The sequence below is a fragment of the Canis lupus genome, chromosome 25 (genome assembly GCF_048164855.1).
Source record: "Canis lupus baileyi chromosome 25, mCanLup2.hap1, whole genome shotgun sequence".
Lineage (NCBI taxonomy): Eukaryota > Metazoa > Chordata > Mammalia > Carnivora > Canidae > Canis > Canis lupus.
Window position 1 is genome coordinate 23193535 of NC_132862.1, and position 27319 is coordinate 23220853.

The 27319-nt window shown below is 35.9% G+C and overlaps 1 protein-coding gene across 16 annotated transcripts in view; it reads left to right on the forward strand.

Annotated features, from left to right (window-relative positions):
* SOX5 (SRY-box transcription factor 5) overlaps positions 1 to 27319 on the forward strand; it is a 996739-nt gene that overhangs the window by 135314 nt on the left and 834106 nt on the right. For 14 of the 16 annotated variants that reach the window (XM_072798660.1, XM_072798680.1, XM_072798683.1 and 11 more), the window contains one exon: positions 12479 to 12560. The exons of 1 other annotated variant lie outside the window; for it this stretch is intronic. The gene's annotated coding sequence lies outside the window, so the exon portion shown is untranslated. Of the gene's footprint in view, positions 1 to 4600; positions 4736 to 12478; positions 12561 to 27319 lie in introns of those variants that run through there. One more of the 16 variants, XM_072798664.1, reaches the window with a different exon arrangement.

The window sequence follows — 27319 nt, forward strand, 5'->3', positions numbered from 1 at the left end:
ACACTCGAGGTAGAGCGGACTGTTGGGTTAACTTTGTCTAGTGCTTTCACCATCTTATCTCTGCAGTTCCCTTAGCTCTGCCATCCTCTGTATGTCAGCTTTATTCTTTTTTTTTATTTGAATATAGTTGACATACAATGTTACATTAGTTTCAGATGCTCAGGATAGTGATTCAAGAAGTTTATACTATACTCACCACAAGTGTAGCTACCGCCTGTCACCAAACTATTACAATAATATTGACTATATTCCTGGGCTGTCCCTTTTATTCCTGTGACTTATGCATTTCATATCTGGAAACCTGTGTCTCCCACTCCTCTATATCCATTTTGCTCATCCCTCAACCCCCTTCCCTCTGGCCACCATCAGTTTGTTCTCTGTATTTATAGATTTGATTCTGCTTTCTATGTTTGTTCTTTTATTCTTTTTTTTTTTTTTAGATTCCATATATAACTGCAATCATATGGTATTTGTCTTTCTGTGTCTGACTTATTTCACTGAGCATAATACCCTCTAGGTCCATACATGGTCTCACAAATGGCAAGATCTCATCTTTTATAGATGAGTAATCTATCTATCTCATACACACACACACACACACACACATACACACACACACACTCTCAAAATCTCTTTATCCATTTATCTATCAATGGCTACCCAAGTAATAGATACTTAGGCTGTTTCCATATACGGCTGTCTTAGGTAATCCTAGAATAAGCATAAGGGGGCATGTACTTTTTGGAATTAGTGTTTTCTTTTTCTTTGAGTAAATACTCAGTAATGGAATTACTAGATTGCATGGTGTTTATATTTTTAATTTGTAAGTTTTCCACAATGGCTGCACCAATTTATATTCCCATCAACAGTGCATGAGGGTTCCTTTTTCTCCACATCCTTGCCAACACTTGTTACTTCTTGTCTTTTAGATTCTAGCCATTCTGATAGGTGTAAGGTGATATCTCATGGTGGTTTTGATTTGCCTTAGAATGTTCCATGCTCGTGAATTGGAAGAATTAATATTGTTAAAATGTCCATATTACCCAAAGCAATCTACAGATTCAATGCAATCTCTATTAAAATACCAAGAGCATTTTTCTTTTTTTTTGAGCATTTTTCATAGAACTAGAACAAATCCTATAATTCATATGGAACCACAACAAACCTTTAAAAGCCAAAGGTTGAGAAAAAAGAACAAAGCTGGAGGTATCACAATTTCAAATTTCAAAATATACTACAACGCTGTAATAATCATAGCAGTATGCAACTGGCACAAAAATAGACACATAGATCAATGTGACAAAATAGAGAGTTCAGAAATAATCCAACATGGGGCACCTGGCTGGTGCAGTTTGTTGAGCTCCTGACTCTTGGTTTCAGCTCAGGTCTGATCTCATGATCATGAGTTCGGGCTCTGTGCTCAACACAGAATCTGCTTGTGTTTCTCTCCACTTCTCCTCTCATGCTCTCTCTCTTTCTAAAGTAAATAAAATCTTAAAAAAAAAATAAGCCCATGCTTATATGGCCAATTAATCTAAAACAAAGGAGGTAAGAATATGCAGTGGAGAAAAGACAATATCTTCAATAAATCATGCGGGAAAACTGTACAGCTACATACAAAAGAATGTTACAGGACCACTTTCTTGCACTATACACAAAAGTAAACTCAAAATGGATTACAGACCTGAATATGAGACCTGAAACCATAAAACTTATAGAAGAGAACATAGGCAGTAATTTCTTTGACATCAGCCTTAGCAACATTTTTCTAGATATGTCTCCTAAGGCAAGGGAAACAAAAGCAAAAATAAACTATTGAGACCTCACCAAAATAAAAAGCTTTTGCACAGCAAAGGAAACCATCAACAAAATGAAAAGGCAACCTACTGAAAGGGATAGGTTCCTGGCATCAACCAGTCACTGGCAAGGAGGATGGGATTACCATGGTTGCTTTAAATTTAATACCACAGAGGTTGGGGTCAATCTCTCAAACTGCACAGCTCTTACATGCTGAGGAAGGGATATTGAGGAGAAAACTACCCTATCTGTTACATTTTGCCCAAGGGTGCTTTTGTGTATTGGTTTGGGTGTAGAATGTGAGTAAAATAATGAGCAATTACTGCTAGAATAAGAAAAAAGGGAGGAAAAAGGCAATATGATATAATATATCCAAAGGTGTGTGTGTGTGTGTGTGTGTGTGTGTGTGTGTGTGTGTGTGTGTGTTTTATAGAAAGAGAACATGAGTAGGGAAGAGCAGAGGGAGAGAAAGAACCTTTGCAGATTTCTCATGCCCAGCATGAAGCCTGATTTGGGGCTTGATCTCACAACTCTGAGATTATCACCTGAGCTGAAATCAAGAGTCGGATACTTAATTGAGTGAGCCATTCAGGTGCCCCAAAGATCTTTTATTTGATTATAAATGTCTTTCAAAACATTCCTCTGATTTTTATTATTTTTAAAAATTTCACTAAGAATTATATGAGCAACCAAATGTCATCCCATTGTACCTGTAAATGAGCTCAGTGAAACCAACTTCTTTTAATCGTGAAATATGATTAAACTTGCCCTTTAGATTTGTCATCTGCATTGAGCTGTTTTTTCTAGTTCTTCATTGGCTCTCCTTGAAAACCCTCTATTATAGTCCAAGAGTGTCCTGGTCTTCAGTACCACCACTTATATTTTTTGAGATGCATGCCTGGAATGCTATCTGCTCTTCCCTACAGCTTTCCAGATCTTTCCTGTTCCTCAAAATTCAGCTGAAATATCATGTCTGTGAAGCCTTTTGGTAACCAGCCTAGCTCAAGGGTCTTTTCTCTCTCTTTCCTCTGAAGACTTAAGTATCACTTTGTCTTTAATTCATTTGTTGGTCAAATTATCTGCTGCCTTTTGAGACTTCTCTTCTATGTCTTTGAGCTATTATTAACATCTTCTATTATTGATTATGGCTTTCTTGAAAATAGAAACCCTTGATACCTTAATGAGTCCCATGAAAATTGTTTTTCAATTAAATCATCTTGGAAAGGGAAGTTTAAATAATCTATCATTCTGGACATAAAAATAACTTACTAAGCATTTGCTGTATGCCCAAGAGTAGCAAATACTTTATGGGTGTTAACTCAGTTTTTCCTTGCATACCAATACAAAAACTCCATGTAGTAGGTTAGACAAAAACCTATCTCAAAATAGTTGAAATAAGAAAGGGAATATACCGGTACCCTAATTAAAAAATAAACTTTAAGCTCATAGTATATGTCCAGGCATCCATCTCTCACTCTGTTTTCCCATCTCTTAGTTTTATTTTTCTCTTAGTTGACTCTTTTGGCCTGGAAGACCCTCAGTAACCACAATCTAGCAATTGTTGTGATGTTGAGGATCCCCACTTGGCTTCCCAGAACTGGTAATGATGACTTAGGCCTGAACAGTCATCCCTAAACTGTAGCTAAAGGGAGTGTGGGTCAAACCCACTTGAACCGTGAAGTTTGAGAATAGTGTGGTTTTTCAATGAGATGCTGAGTAACAATTTTTCTGGTATTATTTCTAATTTACAGATAAAAACTGGGCTTAGAGATTAAGTAACAAGCCTAAGATCACCCAAATAGGAAGACTCTACCCAGAATAAAGTCCAGATTTTATGATAAACACTTTGTTCTATTGTAGTATTTTTATAAAACTGTATTTGAATTCAATGCTCAAAATAAAAATAGCATTTACTGTATAGACCTTATTTTGTGTACCTTCAGCATCTTTGGATATTCAGTATCTTTTTTTAACCAAATCAGGAATGGAACCATTATCTGAAATTATTACATACTGTTTCAGTCACTATGTTTCTTTACTCAGATCTTCATACTCAGTTACTTCCGTGGGTCTTTGTGGGCTCCAAAGATACTACATATGACTAAGAAATATCAGATGTCATCCAAATGGGTTGGCAACTGACGTCTCCCTCCATTGCCTTTGGAGATGACTGGATATAAAGTGGAGAGAATCATGAGTATGTTACAAGGGCTAGTCTAAGATATGTCAGTGGACAGACACTTGGGGAGAATAAATCAGGATTGACTGAACTGTGGATGCAGAAACCCTGATTCTTAGAGCTCCTTAGATGAAAGTGTTTGGGTCCTGTTATCTCTGGCTCCTTCCAAAACCTAGGGCCTGCCCAGCTCTTGCTTGAGCCTGTCAGCAGGCCTTGTTCTTCAGGTTCTTCCTGCCCTTTCAGTACTTAGAGAGACCACCTACTGTTTTGCTGCAACTCTAGGTCTTCCTGTTCTTCTGACCAGAGAATTTCAGTTTAAATTCAGGGTTCTATAATTTTTGACATTATTGTACTTCAGGTGCTATTTAATTTTTTTATATGTGAACACACAAATGTATATTTTGTTGTAACAACCCCTTTCCTGACATTCTGGAATGCATTCCTTGTTTTACTTCTTTCTCTGCTAATGACTTTTCTAACTTTGAAGTAGTTAGATCACAGCTTCTTTATTAATAAGTTTTAATGACTTTGTTTTCTTCACATCATCTAACAAAGTACGTTACCGGTATTGCTCAACAATATATTTATTTAATTTGACTTAGTGCTCAGAGATGGGGTGAACTGTCTGTGACATTAATATGAAGACCAGGAATTTCATCTTATTCATAGAGGTGGCCTGAAGACTGTTTTACTCTGCACTTTCAGCTTGGGCTAAGAGCTATAGGATGAACAAAGTGTACCAGCTTAATCCACAGATTGGTATGTAGTTCTTACTGTACTTATCTCTTCAGTCTTTACTGTATCAGCTGAGGGGTTAATTTAAGATTGCTTTTTGTTCACTGATATAGAATTTGGTGTATTATGAGGATTTTTGCTTCTAGTCAGGAATAATAGCTTTGTGTTGTAAAAAGCATTAAAATAGTATGTGCTATCATATCCAAACTAGGTCAGTTATTTTATAGTTTACATTTGATACATGATGGTACTACAACTGGAACGGGAAACAAGTCTTCCTATGTAGAAATGTTGACTATTAACAATGAAAAATGTATTATAAATTGCCCTCTTATCAACAGTTCATAGGCTATGTTGAAGATATTATATCTGTTCAATTACTGATTTTTCACTGGTAAAGTATAACTTCATCTTCAGTCCATGCGCATCAGCATAGAAGTACATCTATTTTACTTTTTAATGTTAAAAGCCACAAAGGCTTTTCTAAATTAGCAGGGGGCATTTACACAGTAAACTAGTGAAAAATGTTATGAGCTTTCATCAGCTGTTTTGGTTTTAGCTGCCACTTTGGGGCTTTTACACTTCTTTATCTTTCCCACCCCATCTCCGGGAGGCAAACAAAGAAATATAATTTGCATCAGCTATAGAAATGCCTCTGAGATCACTACTCTAAGTGTGCTGGGGATTTGGAGTAGAAATCCTGAAAAAGAGAAAAAGGCAAGGGTAAAAGCTCTGTTGACAAGGGAGTTTCATAGGCATGCAGTGAGAGCACAACATTGGACGTGTGAATACAAATTTTGCAAGCTTCCTCTTCTCTTGTGAAAAAAGTCTAGGAGTGTGGTAGTAGTTCTCTCTGGTTAAAGAGGTGGATGCAGTGACAGCTGGATAGCTTAGTTTTTCTTTCCAATGTAGATACTTCTCTGTTGCAGTATTTAGCACCTTTACTCCTTCTTGTCCTGCTTCTCATCACATGTGGCACTACTGGTTGAGAAGAAAGTAGGTGGCTCTCTCTGTACATGATCCTAACAGTTCTCCATCATTTGGCTAATCCACTGGGCTGGAACGGAAGGGCATTTGAATTTTCACTTCGATGCAGAGCATTAGCACTTTCACTCTCTGCTGGCATCAGGTCAAGGAAACCAAGTAAGCTTGTGAACCAGTTTTTCCCTGGAGCAAATATAATACATATATTTGGCTAGGAGGTCATCTGTTAAAGGTTGACTTTATTTTTTCAATAGGATCAGGTATTTGTTCAAATTTGGAAAGCATCTAAGTAAAGGCAATGTAGACATTTAATCAAAGCAAAATCTATTCTAAAAAAAAATAGGAAGATCTCATTATAGATTCACAGTCTGTGTATTTGTGTGCTCAAGGATAATAATAATACTGGGATACATTTCAGAGAAAAGAGATGAGTAAAAATAAGAAAAAAAATTAATGGATTTGAGCCCAAGTAAATGAAACTCTATTATTTAATTATAGTATCTGACTGTGAATATAAATGGGAGATGTAGAGCGAGAATTTTTTCTACAGTTTGGATCATAGATGATTTCATGACTAAAAGAGGAAGTCTGATACTCCGCTACAAGCTAGAGTTTTGATCCTTCATAAAATGAATCAAGGAGTATAAAAAATATTTTGGGATTGAGGACAGTTCCTTTTGTAAGCACTCAAGTGTTTTTACATCTAAAGTGAGTAAGAACTGCATAATGTGCAAACTATGCCGGTGTCCTTCAAATTTGCCACTTTGGAGAAACCTGAATAGATGGGATAAAGCTTACTGATACACAATGGAAAAGGACATGCTAACTCTTACAGTTTTACAGTTTCATGTTTGGAACCTCTTGTGGGTCAGTGTCTGCAATAGTATCAATGGTTGGACCATTTATTTGCTACCAATTGCTATTTTTGGCATGTGGGTAAGTTTAAACCCCAGTGTCCTGGTTAAATTCCAATGTAGATGAGTGATCATATTCCATCTGCCATGTTCTTAATTTGCCTTTCTTAAGGAAATCTTCATTTCCTTAATTTCATTAAGCATAACTCCATTCCCAAGCAGACTTTTGATACACTTTAGATAAAAATTTAATATTTTTATTCTTCATTTGGTAGTTCCATATCATTAGACCTCAGTTTTAGGTTCAGCTGTATCACTGACTCACCTGTGACCTCGTACAAGTTATCTTCATCTCTCTGAAAACCATTTTCTATAAAATAGAACAACAGTCTAAGTAACTGTTAAACCTACTCACAGTTTTAACAGACTATGAATTGCTGATGGTCCACAGCCTTGACATAAGGGAAAAATTTTGTTCAGACTTCAAAAATTTTTCTGATTTCTCTTAATTTTAATTCATTAGAAAACACATTCTCTTAGAAATTACCTTTAAAGTTGTCTATCCAAGAGTATACATCAAATTAAAGTCCGGTTCTCCTCCCCCTCCAACCCCAACTAATCTCAATTCATTTCTTAGTTATCTTTTTTAGTGGAGATATGAATACATGCATAGTTTTAGGTGGAGGGAAATAAGAAAACGTGGGGAGAAAACAAAACAGTATTTCAGATAGTACATTTATTTTGATTTTCATATTTTTGATTTATCAATCTCACATTTTTCCAGAAATATTTAGTAGGGAACAATTCATGACATACTTAGCCCAAAGTAGTAAAATGATGATATCATCAGACTATGAGTTATGTATATATAATGTCATCCCTAAAGCAACAACTAAAAAAGCTGTACAAATAAACAGTAAAAAATACTGCATATAAATCATAGTTGAATTATAAAAATTGTTGAAGGCAGAAAAAAGAAGTGATCAATAGAGGAAAGCAGAAAGCAAAAAATGAAATTGCAGAATTCAGTCCTAACATATCAATAATTATATTAAATATAAATGGACCAAATACACCAATTGAAAGATTGTCAGAGTGTATTAAAAATAGGACCTAACTATATGCTGTTTATAAGAAATTCTCTTCAAGTATAATGATATAGGCAGGTGAAAGTAAAAGGATAAATAAAGATATATAATGAAAACCTAAATTAAAAAAGGCAGTAGTTGCTATACTATTATCAGATATAGTAGCCTGGAGAACAAAAGAAAAAATATCAATGCTAGGGGGTATTATTCTATAATAATTAAAGAGTTCCATCAAAAAGACATGGCAATCCTCAATATGTATGCCTTAAATTAGTGAATTAAAACACATGGAGTAAAAATCGACAGATTTGAAAAGAGGAATAGACAAATTCACAAATAAAGTTGAAGATTTCATTACCCCTACATCATCAGTTGTTAGAAAACTAGGCAGGGGCAGCCCCGGTGGCCCAGTGGTTTAGCACCGCCTTCAGCCCAGGGCATGATCCCCCAGTCCCAGGATGTAGTCCCACATCCGGCTTCCTGCATGGAGCCTGTTTCTCCCTCTGCCTGTATCTCTGCCTCTCTCTCTCTCTCTCTCTCTCTCTCTGTGTGTGTCTCTCATGAGTAAATAAATAAATAAAATTTTTAAAAAAGAGAAACAATTCCACCCATCAGCAGCAAAACACATATTCTTGTCATGTGACTAAGATATATATATATCAAGAAAGACTATATCCTGGATCAGAAAACAAATCTCAACACATTTAAAAAGAATTAAAGTTTTTTGGAATGTATTCTTTGACCACCATGGAATCAAATTAGAAGTGAAAAAAATAACATGAAAATCTCTGAGCATTTGGAAATTCAACAACATACTGAATTATAAATAATAATCCATAGGCCAGAAAAGCAGTCTCAAAGAACATAAAAATACATTGAAATGAATGAAAATAAAAATACAACATCAGAATATGTGGGTCACAGATAAAGTAGTGCTAAGAGGAATCAAAGCACTAAATTATTTAAAAAAAGGCACTAAATATATACATTAGAAAAAAGGAAAAATCTCAAATCAGTAATCTAACCTCCCATTTCAAGAACCTATAAAAAAATGAACCGAATAGACCCAAAGAAAGCAGAAGAAAGGAAATGGTATGTTAAGAACAAATGCCAATAAAATTGAAAGCAGAAAAACAATAAGTGAAAAAAAATATGGCTTTTTGAAACTGATGAAATTGACAAACTTCTGCAAGACTAACAAAGAATAAAGAGAAAAGACATAAATTATCAATATGAGGAAGGAAAAAGAGTGATCACTGCACACACTGCAGACATCAAAAGGATAATATGGGGATGCTACAAGCAGCTCTATACACACACATTTGACAACTTAGAAGAAATGGACCAATTGCTCAGAAAACATAAGCTGCCATAACTCACCTAATATTAAATAGATAATTTGAATATCCCTATAATTAATAATGATATTGAACAGAAAATTTGTATAATTTCAAAAAGAATAATCGGGTCCCAGATGGGTTCACTAGAGAGTTCTAACAGACACTTAGAGAAGTACCATCAACTCTATAGTCTCCTCCAGAAAACCATTTATTTTTTGGTAGTGTTATCCAGATACTAAAATCCAACAAAGACAGTAAGTTCCAAAAAAAAAAGAAAAAAGAAAAACCAGACACAAATAAACCTCATGAACACAGGCACAAAAATCCTTAACAAAACATTAGCAAATAGAACCCATATAAAATGACCTATATCTCATGATCAATAGAATTTATTCTAGGGATGCAAGTCTGGTTCAGAACTTGAAAAACTATTAGTGTGATCCATCATGTAACAGGCTAAAGAAGGAATGTCACTTGATTCCATCATTTCATACAGAAAAAGCATTTGACAAAATTTAATACCCATTCATTATAATAGCTCTCAGATAAATAGGAACAGGGAACTTCCTCAAGTTGATATAGAACATCTATAAAAAATGCATAACAGTCTACAACTAACATTACATTTAATTATGAAAAATTGAATTGTTTCCCCTTAGATAAGGAAGTAGGTAAAAAATGTGTATACTCACTAGTCTTATCCAATATATTGCTAGAATTTCTAGCCCATATATTAAAAAAAAGGAAATTAAAAAGCATAGAGATTAGAAAGGAAGAAATAAAACTGTCCCTATTTTCAGGTGAGATTTTTGTTTATGTAGAAAATCCCAAGAAACGTAGAAAACGTACTTGTCAATCTAATAAGTATGAGTTCAGAAAAGTAGTGGGATACAAGATAAACATACAAAAATCAATTTTATTTTTTTAAAATAGCAGTGAACACCTGGACAACAAGATTAAAAATACAATGCCATTTACAGTTACTAAAAAGTTAAATTCCTAGGTAGAAATATAACAAATCATGTATATGACTAATGCTAAAATCCAGAAATATCTAAATATAGATATACCATGTTCATGGACTGGAAGACTCACCATTACAAAGATGTCAGTTCCCCCAAACTGACATACAGATGCAACATAATTCCTATCAAATTTTCAGCAAGACTTTTTTGTACATGTAGACAAAATTATCCTAAAATTTACATGAAAAGGTAAAGGAATCAGAATAGCTATAATGAATTTGAATTAAAAAAATGAAGTGACAGGGATTAACCCATTCAATTTTTAGATTTATTATATAGCTACAGTAATCTAGACTCCTTGATCTTGGTAGAGGGATAAGCACATATATCAGTGTAACAGAATGGAGAATCCAGAAATTGACCAACACAAATTTATTTAATTAATTTTTGACAAAGTTGCAGAACCAGTTTGATGGAAATAGTCTTCTCAACAAATGATGTTAGAGCAATTGGACATTCGTAGGCAAAAAAAAATAATGTTATCTAAGTCTACAGTTTATATAAAAATTAACTCAATATATGTCATGAATTTAAATGTAAAATCTAAAATTATAAAATTTTTAAGAAAAAAATGGCAAGTTTTGGGGATCTAGGGTTAGGCAGTGCATTTTTGCATTTTCTACCACGAGCAAATCCATAAAAGGAAAGATTGATAAATTGGATTTTATCAAACCTAAGAACTTTTTGCTCTGTGAAAGGCTCTTTTATGAAGATAAAAAGACAAGCTATAGACTGGGAGAAAATATTTGTAAACCATGTATCTGAAAAATGACTAGTATTAGGAATATAATCTCTCAATCTATAGTTAACAAATCCAATTAGAAAATGAACAAAAGGCATGAAAAAACATTTTATGGGAGAAGTTATACACAGATAGCAAATAAGTACATGAGAGATGTTCAGCATCACTAATCGTCACCAATCATTAGAGAAAAGCAGAATGACTAAAATAAAAAAAAATAATGACAACACCAAATGCTGGCAAGGATGCATAGAAACTGGCTCACTCATGCATTGCTGATGGGGATATAAAATGTCACAACCATTCTGCAAAATAGTTTGGCAGGTTTTTAAAGAAAATTTAACATACAACTCCAGTACAACCCAGAAATTGCTCTCCTGGGCATTTATCCCAGAGAAAGGAAAACCTTTTGTTCACGTAAAAACCTATATGCAGGGATGCCTGTGTGGCTCAGGGCATGATCCCAGTGTCCTGGGATCAAGTTCCATATCGGGCTCCTTGCATGGAGCCTGCTTCTCCCTCTGCCTGTGTCTCTGCCTTTCTCTCTCTCTGTTCCTCTCATGAATAAATAAATAAAATCTTAAAAAAACCCTGTATGCATATGCTTATAGCAACTTTGTTCATAATAACTTCAAATTGGAAACAGCACATTGTCCTTCAAGGGTGAATGGTTAAATGATCCATTCCATAGAACACACTACTCAGTAATAAAAATGAGATAATTGTTGATACTCTAACCTGGATAAATCTCCAGAGAATTATGTTGACTATATGATTTCATTTATGTAATATTTTTGAAATGACAAAATTACAGAAATTGTGAGTTAATTTAGTGATTTCCACTGTTTATGGAAGAGGTAGGATGGGAGGGAAATGGTTATTGCTATAGAAAGACAATCTGAGAGAGTCTTATGGTAAGGAAAGGTCTATCTTGATTGTATCAATGTCAGTATCTTGGTTTTGATATTATACTATAGTTTTACAAGATGTTACCACTGGGGGAAACGAAGCAAAGGGTGCAGGAGCGTATCTCTTACAATTGCCTGTGAGTCTACAATTATCTCAAACTAAATTGTTTAATTAAAGAAAAAGACAGCCCTCTACCAGCTCCTAGATTAAAATCCAAAGCCTTTCCTTGGCCCTTTCCAACCTCATTCATGTCCTACTTCTCTCTCTCTTCCACATCATGCTGAAGCTACAGTGGCCTTTTTGGTGTCCCTGGACTGCTTAGCAAGCTCTCACCACAGGGCCTTTGTACTTGCTATTCCCTCTGCTGGGAAAGCTCCTCCCTCTGGTTTACTTACTTCATCCTGTTCTCTGCTTAAATATTCAAGGATACTCCTTGTGACTCCTGTCACAATCTAATGCCCTATTTTAATTTATTCTTCTTTCAGTAAAAACATATTTGATACTTTAAAAAAATTCTACATTTCTAGGATGGGAACCTTAAATTTCCTACCGTGCCTTCACTTTTCTATGTGTTCTAGAATTTGGAACATTTGATTAAAAAAACAAACTAAAGAAACTGATTTCTATTTTCTTTACTTTGTATTTTCTTTTTTTCTGCTGATGTCTAGATGGAATTCCTGGGTTCTATACTAGTAAATGTTTTGTATTCTGTTAAGCTCAGTTTATCACATTCCATTGGTATATCCCCAACGGCTAATATATGAGAGTTGACCTCTTTACACAGTGAATCTTCCTCCAAATGACTTAGTTCTAATTCTCTTCTAGGCTTTTTAATCAGTCTGCAGTGTAAAGACATACTTCAAGAGGATCCTTAGAAGCCTTGGACAAGCTTACCCTTATGTGGCAGGTATGTCTCTGTCTACACACTAAATGTGCAAGACTGGTAACTTCATTCTTCTATAGGTAAATCTAAATTACGTTTTGATTTTCCATTTAACCACTTGGAAGCAATCTGAAGTTGCATCTAAGTTCTTGGTAAGGTTATGAGATACCAAGCTTTTGAGGGGTGACATACCTGTTCACTTGGCTGCCATTCCTTCATTAGCCACAGATTTTTTCCTATCCCTTGTCAGTACTTGTGACTAACTGCTGAGGCATACCTTGATCTTCCTTTGAGGATCTTCTGCTTTTCTTCTCTAAGCTTCTTCCAGGTACCTCCTGGGCATATCAGGACATGCTGTCACTCCTGTTGAATCAGAAGAAACTCTCTGTGGTGAGATGAAGTTCTTTGCTCCTTGCATGCCACTCTGAAGCACATGATACTTGCTTTGCTCTTCTATCATCCTATTGTATGGGGTCCTTTACAAGGCTATCAGGTCCATCTGCCTGGCCATCTCTAAGATCCAAACTATATCCAAGAAAGAGGAGCCTTTCCCCTCTACCATTTTCTCACACCATTATATTTGGGGTTTCTCTCTGCAACAGTACTTTGAACAAGTACAACTTAGGAAATCCATTTAAACATAGTTTATTTGTTTTTCTTGTTGTTTCTTTAAAATGAATTGAGAAAGGGTGGTGGATATTCCCTTGCCTTTAGGAAAAAAAAGTAGGTCTCAGGCAGGCTCCATCCCTAATAGGACTACTCTTAGATTAAAAAAAAATCTTTTTGGCACTTTAGATTCCAAACATAGTTCATTCAGAAATTAGAATGTCTAATCTCAGACCATAATCATAGCTTGCAAGTTAATTTAATATCCATCATCTCGTCTCCCCCATCTGGGGCCCATTTTTGGGTTGGACCAAAAATTGCATTGGGAAAGGGTGTGGAGTTTTTTTCTTTTTTTATCTGTCACCTCCTCTCCCAGTTGCTAGCTATTGCTAAACCTTAAGTGATTGGAGCATGGGAAAGAAGAGGAGATACATGGCTTAGGAATGTTTTTTTACTTGAAACGGTCCTATGTTAAGCTGGCTTCATGCATTCTGGGGCCTGGCAATGTTTAAACTCACTTGGATACTCGGCCACTTTGGGAGGACTTTGGTGGCTTCCCTGCTGGACCCATCTGGCTTCACCTCCACTGACATAGGCCAGGCTTCTCTAGCTATTCACTTTCCAGTGGAGCTTTTGGTTTTCAGATATTCCATTCTACATGAACTCCCATTTGGTATATCAGTGATACTTCCAGATGGTCATCTTGGGCTTCAAGCTGGCTCTCTCACATGTGGCCCACACTTGCTTCATGAAAGCATGCATCTTAGAACTTCTGTGGGCAGGAAGGGTGCAGGTACTTCTCAGATTTCAGAGCTGCTCCTAGCCTGACCCTTTTGTCCTCTAGATTTCCAAGGTAAGAGTCAATCTGCAGTCCTTTGGGTTTCCCAAACTCTAGGGGACATATTCAGGTTGTCTAACTTGTTCCTTTGAAGCCTCTCTAAATACTGGAAAGAGAAAAAATAGTATCTTCCAGCCCTTTAGCTTGGGTAGGTGGTGGGGAGGTGGGGCTTACCATAAAGTAGCAGCGCAATCAAGAATCTCTTTGTAAAGCTTCTCTTAATCTCTATTGTTTTGATCCTTTACATTATCTTGTAGGTTTTAGAGCCATCTGACCAGTCTCGTGTTTTGTTTTGTTTTGTTTTGTTTTGTTTTGTTTTTTTAATCTGGAATTTGATCTGGCCCTTTACTTTGGAATTTCATACTTGTTTAATGGCGGTAACTCAGTTGAATCTTCCCATCTAATGTCTGTTTATTCCGACATCACTACGATGAGTTGAGGTGGTGAGGGGAGGGTAAAGATGGAGTCTGCCCACCTCAAATTACCTCTGGTCCACTAATGTCTATAGATGTTTTGATCACCTTATTTTTTACCCAGAGGGTAAAAGTACTCTAAGCTTAGTTAATACATAGGACAGTCTCTTCTAGGTCTTCTGTAGTCATGGAGTCATTACAGATTCCCAAAGAGACCTTAGGCTTTTGAAGCTCAAAAACTAATACTTTAATCAACACCTCCCCTGCCACCTCCACCCCCATGCTTCTCTTGTCTGCTAATAATTTTCTAATGCTATGAGTACAGAGTATGACAACATGGCTACCTGAATTGGGAGAGAAATAAGATTTAAGGGTATGAAATAAATTCTTCAAATATTCTATCTTAAATTATAAAAAAAAAATATTCCCTACCCTATTTTGAGTACCTCTAATGTGTTTTTTAATCTTTTTAATGGCACGGATGTGGTATTTGAGGAAACCAGGTGTATTAGTCTACTAGGGCTGCCATAACAAAATACTATAGGGTGGTAACAAGTTAGACAACCTGAATATGTCCCCTAGAGTCTGGGAAACCCAAAGGACTGCAGATTGACTCTTAAACAATAGAAATTTATTATGTCACAATTCTGGAAGGTCAAAGTCCAAAATCAAGGTTTTGGCAGCATTGGTTCTTTCTGAGAGCTGTGAGGGAAGAATTTATTCCCTCTTCTTGACTTGTAGATGGCTCTTCTCCCTGTTTCTTCACATCATCTTTTCTCTATGAGTGTCTATCTCTATGTCCAAATTTGCTTTTTTTTTTTTTAAATAAGGACATCAATCATATTGGATTAAGGCCCACACTAATGACCTCATCTTAACTAATTATAACAATGACCTTATTTTCAAATGTGACTTTCTGATGTACTAGGAGTTAGGACTTCAACATATGAATTTGGGAGGGGGCTTGCACAATTCAACCCATAACACCAGGGTTCAATGACCTCAATTTCACACAGACCTTAAAATGCTATTGCAGGGATTCCCCCTAACTGTGTAACTCTAAAGCTTGTATTCTCCCTGCTATACTACACTTTATCTCAAATGAATCTTGCATGCAGACTTATGCAATGAGTGTACTGTCTTTCCTTTAAACAACCAAACCAGCTTGGTTGAGGCATGGATCCATCCTGGAAAAAAGCTCATATTTAGCCAAAAGGTCTGTCATCACGTGGACTGAGAATAACAACTTACACAATGGAGAAATAGGAACATGTTTGTGGAGAGGTCCAATATAATGCCATTATAACATAGGTTAGAAAATGAATTCATAACTGAACTAAGGGTTTAAGTTCAACCAGGATTCAAATGGCTCTGAAGCAATGAAAATGGTGATATTATTCCTATGGCCTGTGGTTTGCATTTTGGTGCTTTTAACTTGTATTCATATCTAAATGTGCTGTGTGTATGTGGGCTGCTTCATGTAGAGCATATTTAAACAATGTGTAATAAAACAACATATTTAAATCATACAAAACTAAAAGGGTAAATGTGTGCTATAAAGTCTCTGCAGGCATTTGCTGGATAATGGTAATGATAGCTTTACTGAAAAAGGATAAAATATGTTCAGCTTCAATGAGGATTATATTTAGGGGAATTATCAGATTATTTTGGATTTTTTCCTTTTAAAAACAATTCTTTAGTGCATCCTAGGTGGGAGATAGGAATTATAATAGTGATTCAGAAACATGGCTTCATGCATATAAACATAATTTGAGTCTTGTAGTATTTATCACTGTTTTATTCCAGATGGCAAAAAAATTATTATCCCTTTCAGTTGCTGCTTGAAATATATACCTACAGAAATAAGTCCATTATAAGATTTTTCTTGCCAAACTCTAGTAGATGCTCACTTACTGAGAAATTTGTGTACTGAGAAATATTTGAGAAAAATACACTTTAATGAAGCTGCACTAATGATATTTATTTAGCTAATTGTATATAGGGATCTAAATATGATTTCAAGTAAAGTAGACTCTTGGCCATATAAATAAGCCTGGCACAGGTGTGCAGAGTTTTAAAAGAATTAGATAGCACATCTAATGAAAATTAGAGTAAGGTTCAAATAAATGTTTTATTTTAAATTAGATTTCCTATTATAAAACAAATAGAGCCACATAACAAAGTATCTTAAAATAAAGGTAAAAATTGCTAACATAACAATAACTGAGAGCAACAAAAATAACCTTTTGGCATGCTTGCTTCTCCTTTTTCATTCATTTTTTTCAACCAAGGATTACTAGGTACTTACTCACTTACTGCAGGCATTTGAGGAAAGATGGCTAGAACAAGATCTCTGCCCTGATGAGCTTTTAAAATATCAGGGAAAATATACAGTGAATGAGTCCTTCTAACAGGTGGTATGTGCAGTACTGCAGCCAAGTTAGCCAATGAGCTTGCTATCAACTCTATTGTAAGATCTGGGAAGGCTTTAACAGGTAAGCCGGGATAGAAGAAGCATGAGTAGAAATCTGTTAGCTGGAAAAGAGAAGAAAATGTATTTTAGTAAGAGGAAAGAGCATCTGCTAAGGTATGGGAGGATTGAAATAATATTATGAGGAACTGTAAATAATGCAGCATGTCTGGAACAACAGAGAATGAGGTTGGAGAAGTAGGTGGAGGTGATATCATGGAGGGATTTGTGCCAATTATACTATTGGCAAGGAAGTTTTTCAAGTAGTGAAGAAATGTGTTTAGAATTTCATTTTAGAAAAATTAATCTTCAGCAGTATGATTGGATGGATGGCTTAGAAATTACTAACCTTAGGAATTGAGGGTTTGATAAGAAGCCAGATATACCAAGGAGCTGAAATAAAGCTTAAATGAAAAACTCTTGGCTTGCATGGACCTCTAGCATGAGTAGGGACTCTAAAATGTGTTCCCATGGTCATACGTTTTTACAGAATTTATAAAAAGTATGTTTTTGAATTTAGTTAGTTATGACCATTTTCTCTTTCTATCTTACTAATCTACCTGTATTATGCTTTTCTTAACGTACTCTTAACATTGAGTGGCATTGGTGATGCAAATTTCGTATTCACAATTTTTACCTCTTTTTTTTTCAAATTGGATAAACTTAGGCCTCACTTTGTCGATCCAGCCTCCAAATGAGAAAGAGCAGGTTCTTAGTCCAAGACAGTAGCTGCAGAGATGAAGAGGGAAAGAAAAGGAAGACTAAGGTAGAGGAATGATTTTCTACTGGTAAGAAGGAAAGGGTAGTGCCCAGCTTTCTCATTTCTAAAACTCAGCAAATGTTAAGGGCAGGTTATAATCATAAGTAACAGTCTATTGAACATCTTTATGCGTGTGTATGTTTTCATATTTTTGGATTTACAGAAAGTGTATTTAACTGTATCAAGGTGTTTTAATGGACTTTGTTATTTATTACCATATTCCTTTCCAGGTGGATTGTGCCATGTAACACTACTACAGTTAATGTAGAAGTGGGTTTTCTTGCTTATGCCCCAGCTAGCACTGGGTTTTATAATTTTATTTTTTTAAAACTAAATTATTGGGTAAAATTAGTACCTTCTTTCTGTTTTATTCTGAGGTGAGATCAATGCCATCCATTATTGTTAGCTCTGCCTCGGAATCTGTTTTCAGGGGATAGTTATTATGGCCCTTTATGATTTAGAAAGCATTAGAAGGTAGTTATAAATCTTTTATGTGAATAGTTACGTTATATACTCTAAATGCATACACATATATATTATAAAAGCTACAAATAAGTAGGACTAAGACAGTTTTGTAGATCAGATTGTTTTTAGACCAGGTGTTGGCAAACTTTTTCTGATAAGTACCAGATAGTAAATATTTTAGTTGTTGTAGACTAGGAGGCAAAATTGAAGATATTATATAAGTACTTTAAGAAAGAAAAAAAATTTCCACAAAATTTATTGGCATATTTCAAAATCTAATAATAATAATTGAGGAAAGTTTTTATAATAGTAGTCTAATAATGAGAAAAATTGAATTTTTTTGGTGGGGGAGACCTTTCATAATTAATGTCTTCAATTCTCAAATTGATAATAAATGTTTGTTCATTAAATCATTCTTATTTTATAGGTGGTGAGCTAGATTTTGACTATAGACCATACTGTGTTGACCTGTTTTAGACAGTGACCATTTATAAGTCATTTTCCATTAAGTTTTTAAAAAATATTTTGTTTGGCAATATGTTTCAGCTCTGTTACATTACCTTTTTTTGAGCTTATGGCAAATCTACAACTTGCAAAATACTCATCAAAATGTGTGTATCCACGTGTGTATGTATGTGTGTATGTGTGTAATATGTGTATACGGTGTGGGTGGTTTTATTCTGCATTCTCAACAGAAATTATGATATATCTGGGGTAGTAATAATATGACAATGAAGCATTTTGTCAGGTTTTGTTACCAGAAAAGTAAAAGAAGCTGGATTTGACAGGTCCAAATTACATCTATTGTTATATACATTAGAATGAGTTTGAGTGTTCCCTGTTGACTTTGATTTGACTATAATTGATCTTGTTCATTAATGACTGCTTCTGCTGACTTTTGGGGGCTTCTGCTTTGGTCTTAGCTTTGTTGTTCCTCAGCAATTTTCCAGAATGTTTTCATTCTTTTTCGACCCTCCTTCACAAACTTGATGTCTTGAAATACTTTTTATAATTTACATTTCATTTGCTAATGGTTTTTGTGGCAAGGCTACCCAGTTCCTCTGGTTTCAAGAAAGAAAAGAAGGAGGAAGGAAGAAAAAAAATGAAATGGAAAGATATGAAAATAAGCAGGTCATGCAACCCACTTCAGAGATTGGGCTATTTAATCTCCACAAAGTTTCAGCTGGAATTTGATTCCTAAATCTAAGTCCAATTTTTCCTTTAAACTCTTAATGAATGGTTTGGGAATTTTAAAACTTGAGTAAGCTTAGTTATTTTCATGAGTATGTTGAATTATGGACTGGATTTCTTAGGAACTGGTAATTAGATTGAAAGTTTATTTTATCTTTTTAGTCAATATGGGTACAAAGCATTGGTATCTTTCTACTGCATAATCGAAGATAATTCAAGTGAATGAACTGAATATGAAAACACTATTTTAAAAAATATGATGTGGATGGAACTAGAGAGTTTTATGCCCAGTGAAATAAGTCAATCAGAGAAAGACAAAAGCATATGATTTCACTCATATGTGAAATTTAAGAAGCAAAATAGATGAACATGGGGAATGGAAGAAAAATAAGATAAAAACAGAGGGAGGCAAACCATAAGAGACTCTTAACTATAGGAAACAAACTGGGTGTTACTGGAGGGGAGGGGGTTAGGAGGATGGGGTCAGTGGGTGATGGGCATTAAGGAGGGCATGTGATGTAGTGAGTATTGGATGTTATAAGCAACTGATGAATCACTGTATTCTACCTCTGAAACTAATAATATACTACATGTTAACTAAATTGAGTTTAAATTAAAAAAGAAAAAATTACAGAAAAATTTCCCACATTACTGGGACATAGAATATTTTTATTTAATATATTGTTTAATGGAGAAATTTATAAGAAAATACAATCTTACAAATACATTGTCTCTAAAAAATACAGAGCTTACTTTTTTATTTACACAAAAAAGTAAGCTCTGTATTTTTTAGAGACAATGTATTATAAGATTGTAATTTTTATGTTTCTGAGATTAAGCACAGGAGAAAATTCCATCAAAATTAAATTTCAGAATTATTTCCTTCTCTTATTTATTTCCATAGGGTCTTTGGAAAGAAGTTTCCAAATATATCTTTCCACAGTCTTCCTGCCAATAGCTAACTCAGCATGCTCTTCTCAACTACTATCTTGTATTTTAGCTGCTGAAATATATGGCCATCTAAAAAGTTTGTTTAATTCCGTATTTCATTTCTGCTTTAGATGCAGAAGGTCTTTGGTTTTTTTAGAAAATTGGTACTAACAGTTTTATAATTCCAAGAACAAAATTTGTTCTAAACACCGTTTTTAAAGAATTTTCACTGAACTGTCCAATTACTGTTTACTACAATTGGACTTACTGTGTCTTAAAATAAAATTCCTTTAATGTTTATAATCACAATTGTTGACAAGTACCTGATACTTGTTATTTAAAAAAACTTTTTTTTTTTCAGCCAGAAAAGGAGTAAATTATTTCATCAGAGGCAAAACAGAGCATCAGGGCTCTTCATTTCTGAGTTCTGGCTCAGGTTTGGGAAGAAGCTGTAGGCAATGTGTTCACATGATCACATATATCGTAAAATTTGCTAAGTAAGCTATTTTAGTTGTGATCATTTGTAACCAGTGCCTCCACTTTAACATCTTTCCATTCCTTTTCTGTTTTGTGGTGATATTAGAGAGGCCAGGGCTTTGTTTTGATCTGGGGTACAGTCCACCAAAGGAGGAATCAAGGTGGTGATACAATTATTTTAAATTAAGTGGGATAGAGTTATATTGTTTGCAAATACTTCTGTGTATAGTGAAGCTATTGATGATGTTCCACTTAGCCAATTCACTAGACATTTGGCACACAGAGGCCACATTGGAGCCCAGGAGCCAGAGGCCACAGTGTGCTATGGACATATGTACAACACTGAAAAATGATGCATGAGGATGGAAGAGTAAGACTAGGTTTGAAACCTACAGAATCACTAGCTACTCTTTGGAAAACCTTTGTTGTTTTTAGATACATAATATTATAAACAGAGTGTATGGTTTTTATCAATGTGCAGTCCCAGTAGAAGTTCTCTCCTGCTAGGAATTTAAAGACTAATGTAGTTTATACTGTTATTAACACATTGGATTTTTTCACTTTTGATGTATATTACAGAAATAGAATTTCTCAAATATCTGTATTTTTAGGACACAAACTTGTAGCAATGATATACGCAGCAAGTACTGCTGTATGTGTGTGCAATTGCATGTTTTCTCAATCCCAGTTATGAATAGTTGAAAACAAATTTTATTAAATATGCTTGATAAAAGGATGAATTTTCTTTCTGTTTTCTCCAAGAAAATGATATTTACAAAGAGAGTACACAGCCAACAACTGTAAGGGGAAGACAGCTTTAGAGAGGCATAGTCAGGGAGCTAATTAATATGAATATCATGGGGTTATTTTCTAGATTTTGTGATTTTTAAAATTTTTTCTTAGCATTTTAAAGTAGTAATTTTGGGGGACTTTTGCATTGTAAGTATTTACTTTGATGTTAAACTAATCATTTTAATTTGTATTCTCTTTCTAAAATTGCATAAGCCCTGTGGCTCCACAAAACCTGGATCTACATAACGCTTATTAAATATTTAGATACCATGAAGGCATACATCCTAGTATGTATTTGTTACTCCTTTTGTGTTTGGAGTTGAATGTATCTCCATAGTAACAATTTGTTATTTTTGTTCAATGATGGCTGGCACTTTGGACATTAAGTAATATCTTTAGTAAGTTGTAGGTAAGAAGAATTTCTATCTTCTCAAGATCCTGAGATGATACAATCATTCATTCTACAAAGCATTTTTTTATGGGTGAAAAACTGTTGAAAGTCCTTCACTATCCAAGGATTTTGATGTATGGAAATAATATTTACTTTATCTTTTCCCTCAACCATTTTTTTTTTCTGGGTTAAGTTTTTGTTTCTGTGTTTTAAAAGAAGTTGCGAGGGAAGGAGTGGGTGAGGGAGGGAGACATAGAGGAAGAGAAAAAGGAAGTGAGAAAGAAAAAGCTTTAGAAATCAGAAGACTTTGGTCAGATTGGGTTATAACAGAATGGCAGGGGAGTCTCAGAACAGGTGCTTCAAATTCCCAAAAGTGGCCAGCACACAGTCAATGGCACTCCCAGGAAAGTAGCAAAGAGCTACTAAGACTCCCTCCCTAGAAGTTCTTCTAAATAATATTAAGTTTGAAACAAAAATGTATTTAATTAGTGCATTTGTTTTAGGATGATGGTATATACCTGTGTTTTAACTCCTTGTTGCAGATGGTACTTACAATGTTTCAGGGAATTAAGCTCAATATCTTCCTTTGGTAAACACATTTTACACTTTAACATTTTAACTCTCAACACAAAAACACTCTGTCCTAAGACTGACACAAAAACACTCTGTCCTAAGCATCTCTATGCTCTCTTATTCCAGTTGTGCCTGGAGATTTAGGCATAGTCTACACATATATGGAGCACCCCCTTTTAAAGCACCCACTTTGGGCATACAAATGGATGGGAGTTCACAAATATGTACCCAGGGGTAACTGTGCCTACGTGGTTTACCTGATTACTTCTATATGTGTTGATGGATGACTTCAAATGTGTTAGCTGGAGGAGGCCTTTGTGTGGGTGCATGAGCAAGTGGGGGCTCTCCTGTGCCGGCACCAACAGGGTTAACCAGCCTTGCCAGCATGAACAATGGAAACCAGGCAGCTCTAAATGAAATGAGCTGAATATTTCATTCGGCCACTCAGCTGCCTGCTCCAATTGCCTCCTTTACTAAAATAAGAGCTTAATCTAAAGTGACAACAACATCAGTTTCTGTGTGCTCCAGTCACACTGAACATGACTTCCTTAACATAAACACTATTTACATGGACCGTCTGGATATAGCAGGGAATCAGGAGCGTGCCCAGCTAAGACCCAGGGTACAATGAAGGACGAGAAGCAGGCAGCTGAGAATTAACATCAGCAAATGAAAGCCTGACCCTCAGAGGGCATGTCCCTGATACGTTTTAAAATGAGAGAGCATTGCACCAGTAACCTTAGCCTTTGTAAAGACTATGCCATTTAAAATAAAATAGCACCTTTTCAGTTTAGACACTTAACCAAATGCATTATGTCTGACCCATTTTCCAACTTGTGTGACACGAGAGGATGGATCCCTAGCTGCAATTATTAGAATCTTTCAAACAATTGCAACCAATAACCTCCCTCCCCAGACTCCTTCTCATAGCAGCCTGTACTTCTTCGAGATAAAGAGGGCATTTCGTTCAGTGAGTTCAGGCCAGACAGAGACGTCAGGGGAGTGGGAGAGAAGATGTGACCCTTGAACTAAAGGCTTTGATGTCAATGTTAGCAGTACCCAGGAAATCCCTGTTTGAAAGTGGTTTTCAGCTTGAGAGTTCTGGAAGATTAGAAGCAAGAATGTGACAAGGCACCAGCCTGTCAGGACCCACAAAATAACACAGGTAACTTACTTCCAGCACCCCAGACTAGATAATGAGGGAGGCCGCAGTCCTGAAAATGCATTATTGATGGTTTATTTCCATAAGGAGGATGCTATAGTATTAATTATTTTTGCCATGCTGGCCACCCACTAGGAATTTTAAGGGTCACAAAATGTAGAAATACTTAATCCTATTGAAATTATTGACAGTTACTGGAAGTTAATGGTTTTTCCCACAGCTTCATAGATGAGGAAAGTAGACCACAGAGAGCTTACACATCCATCTGAAGTCACACAGAGGCCTATAGGGAAAGAGTCCTTTTTTTTTTTCCTGCCAGTTATTTCTCCTTCCTTCAAGTTATTGTAAAACTCTCATACCCAAAATGGGTCTTCTCTTAAAATCTCCCTTGACTCAGTCTTGTAAAGGCTGATACCAGACACTGATTTGTGGCTTCTGGGCTCCAAAGACCCAAGGTTACTGACAAAATGGCAGCTTTTTTTTTTTTTTTTTTTTTAAAGTATAGTTCTGTGTTATCTGTTCTCATCCTCCTGGCACTGTGCCTGAGTGAATGCCCCCTGCTGTCCCTACTCCTGTCATGGTACATTTTAGATAAAGCTCTGATTCACTGAAGAAGAATGGGACTGATCATTTAAAACATCTTTCTTTTTTAGGAAAGGTATAATGAGTGGCAGGAAGGAAAATGGGAGAATCATCAATATCTAGCTGGCTTTAGTAGAATGCTCATTAATCAACAGGCATTTATTGAGAATCTATGAGATCATCAAGCATTGTGTTAGGGGGGAGAAAATTATCTCTGGGCTCTCAAAGCCCACCCCACCTTCTAGAGAAAACGTTCATCATAATTTAAAAAGAAGAGTTTATTTATTTTTTATTTATTTTTTTTTTTTAAAGATTTTATTTACTTATTTGACACAGAGAGAGAGAGACCACAAGGAGGGAGAGTGGGAAAGGGAGAAGCAGGCTCCCCGCTGAGCAGGGAGCCCCACGTGGGGCTTGATCCCAGGACCCCAGGATCATGACCTGAGCTAAAGGCAGATGCTCAACCAACCGAGCCACCCAGGTGTCCCCTAAAAAGAAGAGTTTAAATTTCTGTAGAAAGCCAATAAGAATATCACCATTGTGAAAAAATAAAAATACTATTTCTGTTGTAGCTCTTCTCCTATGTTTTCATCTTCATTTTGAACTTGGGGGAACTGTGAGTAAGAGGATGACACCTTTTTGCTCACCACTTATTGAGGATTGACTGACTCCTTCAGGTCCTATTCTAGATATGACCCCAAAGGAATTATACATGTTTTCTCACAACCTGATGAGGATAATGACACTTGTACAAATATCAATTGTATAACTTGGTGAGTGCCTTAATAGATAGGTGCCAAATGCTTGAGAGCAGAGGAGAGATAGCAGTGACACCTCCCTCCCCTTGAGATCTCTTCGCATGACAAGGATCTTGACATCTATGCCTAATAGTAGCCAGCTCTTCAGCTTGGTGTGGACAGTCAACAAATATCAGCTGGAATTGGCAATGACAGAGGGAGCAAAGTCCCTGCCCAAATTAAGCTTGGAAGGCAGCCTCTACATGGATTATTGAAATCAATAGGATCTGCTGAAGGCAAGTGGGAAGTGGATCCTGTGTCTTGGCTTCTTTCAGCTACAATAAGGTTCTTGATGACCTTCTCTTTTTCCTTCTCAGGTGGAGAGAGGCTTGCCTTCTTTTGGGATGTGGCTACTGCTCTGCTCCCTCTTCATATTAAGGGGCATGGTTAGCTAGAGAGAGAGGGGCAGGTTTTTCTTGTTAAAAGTGGTATAAACCCAACCCACTAAGAAGAATTTCAGGGCTTTAATGAAAAAATTGCCTGAAATAGACTCAGAATCTCTACTATCTCTTTTATTTTTCTTTCAGTCACCTTTCCCCTAATTAATAGTGGTCGGGCTCTCAATTCTGCAATACTATTTGTGGAGCATTAACTAAGTCACTTTTAGTTTTATGTTTTCCCTGAGAAGGATATTGTTTTAAGAATATTTTGCCATTTTTATCTTCATGTAGCTGCATATAAACCAATTCTTGTAAAATTAATCATGAAATCCCTTTCTTTCCCCCTTTACTCTTTTCATTTTAAACTTTTAGGGAATTTTGTATTTGGTCTTTTCTTCTCTGGAGATGAGGGGCAAAATGTCTATTGTACTTTATTCTCTTTGTTGTATTTGATCTTTTCTCTCTTCTTTGGGGACAAGGGGCAAAATTTCTTCTTATGCTAAAATAGAAAATTGTTTTGCATCATAATTTTTTAAACAATGGAAGTTTTGCCATTTTTATATATAATTTCCACACTGAATGTAGGTTTTCATGAAAAGAACTATGTTTAAAGCAAATCCAGATGCAAGATTATATATCTTACAAGTTTCTGCTTAATGACTTAATGTTTTTAGGTTTTACTCATTTAATTACTAGGACAAGAATTTAACTTTTTACGTCTCATCATTCAGACATCTAATTATTGGGGAGGTGGGGGCAAGTGATAGATTCAGTATAGGTGACCCCCAAGCTGTTCATCCCCCAAGCCCTTACAAAGCCCTTCCTTGTAGTATCAGGTTGTCATTCTGTTATCTTGGATCCTGATTGGCCTGTAAATGCGTCCCATCAGAAAGACCACAGCCCAAAAAGTCAGTTCGTGATTTTGCAGCAGCTGTTGCTGCAGAAGGTAAATGCCGTGTAGATATTGATGAGCTTGCTGATTTGTTTAGTAGACAGAATTTAGAGTGGGGAACAGGGTTTGTCTGCTAGTTGTCATCATCCATCAGCCCCAGGCTGCCCCAGGCAGTGGGTTTGCTTTTTGCCAGCTTCTAATTTTGCTTTCTTTTTCCTTAACTTCTATCTACTTTATTAATTTATTATATTCAGGAGTGTGGTGGTTGAGATGGAAAAAAATACTCATGCTCCACACTGGAGATTGAAGGTTCTCAAATGCTGTAGTTCTCTGATAGCAGCAGATTCCAGCTGGACCCCTTGGTCTTTTGACTGATGTCGTTAGTGAATGAAGACTATATTCTCATGTGGGGGTCTAAAGCACAATGTGACTGGAAGACTTGCCAAAGCAGCCCTCAGTCTTACATATTTCTGTTTCCACCAAGATCAGAATTTATTATATTTGTTCCTTGGGGGTTCTCATTCAATTTATTAAATTTTTTTGAGTGCTCACTAGGCATAAGTTATGGATGGCCAGAAATATATTGGGTGAACAAGGTAGAAAAAGCCCCTGCTCTGGAAGTGTTTATACTCTAGGGGTAAAGATGGGAATAAGAGAATAAATACACAATACTTCAAAATAGTGATAAACCAAATGAATGAAAGAAATGAAGTAGAGTAAGGAATAGACTTGGAAGTGCTATTTTAGATGAAGAAGCAAGGGAAAGTTCTCTGAGGAGATGACTCCTGAGTCCTGGGCGATGACCAGTCCTGGAAAGATCTATGGGGAGACTTTAGGGAGAGGAAATGGCAAAGGTAAAGACCCAGAAGAGACATCAAGCTTGTTAAGTTTCACGAACAGCAGGAAAGCATGTGTAGCTGAAGCAGGTGGTGGGCCATGGGAGTGAGAAGGAGCATCAGGCAATGACATTGGGAAGGAAGGAGGATCAGGTCACTTGGATTTTATTCTGAGTGTGATGGGAAACTAGTTGTAAGTGAGGGAGTGACTTGGTCAGATACACATTT